The sequence below is a fragment of the Manis pentadactyla genome, chromosome 8, assembly GCF_030020395.1.
Source record: "Manis pentadactyla isolate mManPen7 chromosome 8, mManPen7.hap1, whole genome shotgun sequence".
In the NCBI taxonomy this organism is placed as follows: Eukaryota; Metazoa; Chordata; class Mammalia; order Pholidota; family Manidae; genus Manis; species Manis pentadactyla.
This window is the reverse complement of record NC_080026.1, coordinates 24,041,464-24,048,856: the sequence shown is the minus strand read 5'-3', so window position 1 is coordinate 24,048,856 and position 7,393 is coordinate 24,041,464. Positions and strand designations below refer to the sequence as shown.

The following is a 7,393-nucleotide window of genomic DNA, read 5'->3' as shown; positions in this document are numbered from 1 at the left end:
ATTATGGATAAATGAAAATTAATTTGAAGATTTAAGTATATATACGTAAAGTATTTAGGAAATTAAAATACTTTAAATTAGGTTGGCCTTATTTTTTACACATGGATGAAAGGAAAACTCTAGACTTAAGAAAATCTCTCCTTCTCCTTGATATCCAAAATTATACCCTAACTTGTTCATTGCTTTTATGATATGGTTTTTAATGTGTATTTCTTGGATAACTTTTTGAGATACTGCCTTCTCTAAAATTTTGTGTAAAATTGTTCATATTTTCCCCCCTGAAGAAATGCCTGAGTACATTATGATATTATATTCTCAAAGGTGTTAAGACCCCAGTTTAAACTCAAGGCTTTGAGCTCTATATAGTGGATATCCAAGCATTCCCAGGAAGGCAATACTTAAAATTGCTAACAGTCATTTACTGTCCTGGGAAAAAGATTTCTACCCTTCAATGACTAACACTCTCCACAGAAAGTTGCCAGGAGGACACTGATGTGATCTCAGGCAGAAAGAAGTATCCAAAACTAGAGAACAGGGATGCAAAATCAGAAGACTGGAAGAACCCCAGGGTTCTCACATGATAAGCTGGCCTAGCTGAGAGTTGTTTTCAGGGTCTGTGTTGTTTTTGGAGAATGATTAAAAAAAAAAAGGTAATTTATTCAGGGGATAAAAGATCATGTAGTAACCTAATAATTTAAATATTTGGTGACTCATTGCCATAAAGGGACTCTAGATCTGACTTTATAGAAAATTGCTCAGTGACAAGGCTGATGAAACTTGATGATACACATTCAAGCATGGGATAAGGAAGTGTTTTTCAAGAGTTGAAGCAGGACTTAGTCATCTGCTTGCTTTATCACAACAAAAAGTTTTCAAATGTTTTCCCCTAACAAAGGAGTTTTTAGATATAAAGAGAATATACTCAGATATTTTATATAACCATTTCTGTAAATTCTTTAAGTGACCAGCTGAGAAGCAAAATAAGAGCTTCAGTCTCTGAGTATGAAGAGGGTGGCGTGAAGTCTTTGTCTTCCTGATTGACACAATCTATGCAACAACTCTAGAATGCTACATACGGTGCTCGTTGTACTGTCCATGCTGGGTTCTCCCCACCATTTACAAGGTACACTAGTCTTGACAAAGAAACATGCCCACTCCACAGACCTATCAGGTTTCCTGTCTTACACCAAAAATTTTACAAAATGTGGACATGTTATCAAGTTCTTCTTTGGAAATTCAATAGTCATTGTTCTATAAAAAGTAGTTTTTATAAGCACTTTAGTAGAAATGGTTAAAATGTGTGCTGTTTGCTAATATCTAGAATCAAAGATGTTGCTAAAATACACTAATTTATTACCATATTTGTGTGAATATAATATAACTTAAATTTTCATAGTTGATTTGAGCCTATTAGAAGAGTAATTAGAATATTTTATCAGAGGGCACACACTAATTTCTTCAATTGGTAATAGGTTTCTAAATACATATTTACTGCCAAAACTGTATAGGCTCTATTACTTAGTGGGTACTGGCTTATTAGCACAGTGCCTGATACAGAGTAAATTGTTTTATCTAGGCAGAATTATTGGTCCTTGTCTAAATATGATGACATTGTTTGGAAAAATTATTAGCTATTTCTATTACTGTCTAATTTGTAAGTAAATATTTCAGGAAATAGCACATATCACATGCAAAAACAACCCAATTTGGAGAGAACTCTATTACACAAAAAATGCACACAAATACACAAAGAAACAAGTACCATATAGGTATGTTATTTCCTTTGGGCAAAGAGACAAAAATGGAGAGAAAATAACTCTTCAACAAAATAAACATTCTTTTTAAAAAATTAAAGCAGGTCTTTTGAAAATAATCAAATTCTTATCAATATTTAATTTGTTTTATTTTTAATGCTCTATGAAGAAATAGCTCATAAATAAAACTAAGAAAACTTTTAAATTTAAGAACGTTCTTTTATCTGAATGACCTATCTCCATGGCAGAGCAAACATCTAATAACCAAAATATGCTCTTCCTGTTGCCCTGGAAATTACCGTCCTCTCCTCTGGGACACCAGGAGCCTGTCCCATTCCTTAGCTCAGGATAACATGTGAACCTCATAGCCAGACTCGTCCTTGTGTCTCACTGTCTTTGTGGGGGGTCCTGTGTGTACATAACTAAATTTATTTTTCTGTTAATCTTTTTCATATGTTAATTTGATGATTAGACCAGCCAAAGAACAAAGACGGATAAAGGGAAATGTTTTCCTCTCCAACAATAGCTATTTATAAATGGGTACAGCATAAAGTCTCCTGGACTGATAATTTCCATATAAAATTTTATTGTGTTTATCAAGAAAAAGAATGATACCTCCCACCAGTGAGTTTCTTCCACCTAGAATGTTTTCTGAACAAATTTCTGCCTTCTGAAGGACACAGCTTTAAAAGAACAACTCATATCCTCTGACAACAAAAATCTCCATTAGTCATTCTATTTTAAGGTGATCTTTCTGGCCTTGCTTCCTCATAATCTCTGCACAATGTTCAATGCAAGGTAGTATGCTCTACTTTGGGATATTTATTATTTTATTTTTTTAATGATGATTTCAATCACTTGTTCTTACTTTCCATCAGTCATTATCATTATTATTTTTATGCTGCTAACTCGATAGTAAACCTTACAAGGGCAGGATCTACAATTCACATGTTCTCGTACTTCTTCTGATTCACCACAGTCCCTTAATGTGGCTTGTTTGGATTTAGTTTATCCCGTTTTGGGAAGGGCTTCCAAGCTCACACTGACACCTCCAACCCCCACCAATTCTCTGGAAACTTCTTTTGTTCAAAGCTGCTCTGCCTCCACTAGCCCACAGAACTATAGTGCAGAAACCAGACTCCCAAGCTTAAGTGGGCACCGTACTCAAGCAAGACAATCAGATTTTTTTCCCTCAGAAACTGGACATTTGTTGAGGTCGTTTTCATATTACAAAGCTACTCTGTAATACTTTTGGGGTGAACTGCACAGGAATAAAAAACACTAGGAAGGTGTAATCCCCTAACCTCCAGAAGTGGCTAAGGGGAGAGAAGCCACTGAGGGGAAGAAAACCCACAAGTACCTACAGACTCAGAGCAAAAGGAATGCCGTCGACTGGAACCTGTGAGCGCCACAGGAGGACATGCCAGTGCAGTGGGACAGGGAACCACAAAGTTACGTGGATTCCTCCTTGTTCTTGTTGGGCTTTTCCTGCTTCTGCTCATGTGCTCTGTGTACCTCTGCTTGGGGGTGGCAGCAGCCAGCCCGTCATCTCGGAAAAATACGGACACGTCATGAATTTGTATTTCATCCTTGAGCAGGGGCCATACTAACCTCTGTATCACTAAGAATTAAACACTTATAACTGAAGGGTCACTTTCTAAAAAAATCTCTAAAACTATATCAATTTAATTATAGCATTTTAAACAAAACGTTCGAGAAAGCTTCTGGATCTGAATCTTGGTTGTTCATTCACTTCTTGGATTCTACAGCTGGCTGGGGTTGCTTTTTTTCTTAGCTTGTTTTTAGTTATATTTTCAGTTAATTTTAATTCTAAGAAACTTAACTAATTCAATCAGTACCACATTCACTGGAGTCGGTACCATACAGAGATCCCCAAGTTAGAATCTTGGCTTCAAAATAATTTAGTCTTTCCAAGCAATTTTAAGAGAAAAAGAATCTTTTCAAATTCCTTTTCATAAATGAATAAAAATATCCACTTTGCTACATATAAACATTCTAGGACCAAAATCATGTCCTAAGACCAAAAGATAGAAAACACCTTTGAATATAAATTGCATCAAGCTTTATTACAAGCATTTAATAAAAAATTCAGTCTGATTAAAATATATATGAAGAATCTCATTCACACTTGCTTCACTCTTCTGTGCACCTGTGCCTCAAGTAGACAGGCAAGTTTTCTTATACTAGACAGAATTCTCACAACAGTGCCAAAATAAAGCTGTCTTTAGGAAGTGATTTTATCATCCCTAAATTCTCTGTTGAATTTTTTATGGTGTATTATGAAATGTAGTTTAATTACAAAAAGTCGATGTCCCATAGGTTCGTTACATATATCTCATAAATGATAAGAAAGTAAAGACTCTATTATCCCATTAGTACATGGGAAAGAAATGATGCAGTCATAGGAAATTAAATGATTCCTCTGGGATTTGGGAAAGAAAGGTACTTTGAGGGAGAGCATCTGTCATGAGAGAGATTATTTCCTATGTGAGAAGCACATAGAATGTATATGGTAGAAAAGTTCTTTATTCGTAAGGAAGCCAGAAAGAGTAGAAATGACTTATTTGTGAGTCTATTTCTTAAGCCTTTTTTTGGTTTGCTTCCTTAAATCAAGTTACTGAGATTGATGTTTAGAAATGAAAAGAAAGGTTTCACACACAATAATTAGGGTTATCACTCCATGGAAAAAAATGCTTGGCATAGCTATGGATAAATTATATAACATATTAAGGATTCTGATATTATGAATAGAAGTGGCATCTTAATGCTTACTAGTTTCCTCGGAAACAGTCTAGTGCAATGATGAAAAATAAGAAGCTTGAAATTTTTCCACCAATGTGTGGCTATGTTAGAATTTTAACAATCGAAACATGTAATGTTTAGTTCGAATAGAGGGACTAGTTGTTGGATACTAGATGTAAAGACTAAGAAGGTACTATATTTCTTCAACACAATGCGTTGTGACTGAATGAACTGCCACAATGCCTTTGGCAATTGTTCCTCTGAAGCTCAACTTAAAAAAGGAAAATGAATGAACCCTGCTTACCACTTACTAGTAATAACTCAACCTAATCTTGCCAAGGAAATATCTAGTACCAGGTTTCCAATAATCTTAGGTTTTTGTCATCCTAACTCCTTTCAAAGAAAAGCTTTCATTCTCTGATAGAACATCAGAATAAAATTCCTTCTGAGATTACTTTACATTTCCTATTCATAAGCCCCAAATAATAGCACACCAGAGTAACAGCAGAGGCCTAATATATTCAGCACATGTCTGACCATTGATTACCCTTTATTTAGAGAAATATGCTTGGGATCAGGCATGGACTTTTTATAGCCATGTGGCAAAATAGAAAAATCACTGTTCTGGGAACAAAATTCCTCCAATGGCTCTTGGGTGATGTTGAAGAATCATTTCAATTCCCCTAAGGCTCAGTATATGAATCCAATATATGGGGCCATACAAACTACATTCTTGCTACCTCAGTAAGATCAGTGTCATTACTATTGAAAGATGATTTTGTCTATTCAAAAGAAGATAACAAACAGACCCAAGAAATTGCTATGCTCATTTATTGCGATAATTTAATTTATATGTGGTTTGCTCTCTATGATCTGGAAGTGAAGGTAAAGCACAAAAAAGCAAGCCAACTGAATAAGTTCATGTCTCTGATTTATTTCATGTATGGTGGTGGCTGACTCTCCCTTTCTAGGCCACAAAAGAGTTTATGCTGCTTTCATATGAGATTTACACAACCAGGCTTTATGTTTTATCATGTGGAAATGCTTCCAGAAGAGGTTTGAAACTGCAAACTGTCAATGAGTAGGAGGAAACTAAATGATGCTTATTTTTTAAAAAGATAGTGCATGAAAAAATTAGAAAGGGAAGTAAGAAAGAATATAGATAAAGATAGAAAAGACAAGGTTAATTATTAGGGTCTCCAGTTATCATTCAGCATGTCAGAAATATGACAAATTCAATCAGATTTTTTTAAATAATTTTTTTCTTAGAGTACTAACAGGATGAAATAAATGGACTTTTTGCTCATATTTGTTTTATTGTGTTTTTTTTTTTCTTAACACTGGTCAACTATCCTTCAAGGGAAAATAAACTATCACTGACCAAAAGCCAGCATCTGACTTAACAGCATTCGAGCCTGGAGACTTGGTTGCATGCTTGTGGCATTTAGCCTATTTCTAAGTTTGATGCAAAAATACAGATTTCACAGAACAAAGCCTTAGCAAGACAAGGCTGTGATTCAAATTGTCCTTTTTATTCAACACCTTCTGGTGAGCAGAACTAGCCAGAAGCAATGCAAACTGGGATTAAGAAACATGACCAGCTGTCCAACGGAGTCAGCCTCTTTTAAACTAGTGGTATTTTCTCTAAGAAGTCACAGAAATAAGTAAGAAATTTATCCTTCCTTCGGTTCAGGGAATGGAGAAAATGCATACTGAGAAGTGAGAAAGAGGATGATGAATTTGTTTTAAAATAAATAGAAGAGACATTCTGGTAAGGGCAAAGGAATGAGCTGGGAGCTTAAGACATTTTACAGTATATATTTTGGTAATATTTTATCACGTAGTTTTCTTTGGCTTGTTTTTCAGTTTCTTCTACCTCTCTGCACATCTAGCAAGGAGGTGATTATGACCAACGGGATTTGAATTTATAGAAATTGTAAAATACCAGCTTTAGTTGTCATAGAAAATAAGTTATGTTTAATACTGCATAAATATTCTAGTGAATAAAGCATTGTATCAGTCTGCTAGGGCTGCCATACCAGATGGCTTCAACAGCAAACATTTATTTTCTCACAGTTCTGGAGGCTGGACATTCAAGATCAAGGTGCTGGCACTGCTGGCTTCCCTCGCAGCCTCTCTCCGTGGCTTGCAGACGGCTGCCTTTTCTTCTGTGTCCTCGCATGATCATGATCTTTCCTCTATGCACATGCACATTCATCCCTGATGCCTCTTCCTCTTCTTCTAAGGACACCAGACCTACCAGATTAAGGCCCCACCCTTGTGACTCCATTTAGCCTTAATATCTTTTTTGAAGACCCTATCTCGACGTATAGTCATATTGGGGATTAAAGCTTCAAGATAAGAATTTTGTGGGGTCACAGTTCAGTCCATAACAAGCATGTGGTAACTATAAGAAACCTTTTCTGTACTCCCTTATTATGAGAACATTCTTACTGTTTCTTATTCATCCACCACTTTAATACAGCATCACTAAAGTTTCAGCTTTAACTTCCTTTTCAGTGGGATTAATGTCACTTCAGGCCATTTTTAGGGAGTGTATTAGAAAAAAATTCAAATGCCAAATCAGATGTTGACCAAACCAATAAAATTAAGTAGCTGATCTAATAGGAGAGGCAAAAACACTGTCTGCTTTGATATAGTGAGATGCCTCACTAGTCTCACCAAGCCACACTGATACGCTGGTGTAGTGACTTTATTTTAGAGTAAAATTTTGATGGAAAAGATGAAAATGCCTACATACAACTATCAGGGAAATTACCTCAAGTTTGGAAACAAGTAACAGATTACTGGGTATTCTTTAACCATCTGATATTGTATTTACTTGTCCATCTTATAACTCTCTACAAATAGAGGTT

At 35.5% G+C, this 7,393-nt stretch overlaps 1 pseudogene; it reads right to left on the bottom strand.

Moving 5' to 3' along the window:
* Window positions 1-3,307: 3,307 nt before the first annotated feature.
* Window positions 3,308-3,408, bottom strand: LOC118933014 (U6 spliceosomal RNA; annotated as a pseudogene).
* Window positions 3,409-7,393: the final 3,985 nt, after the last annotated feature.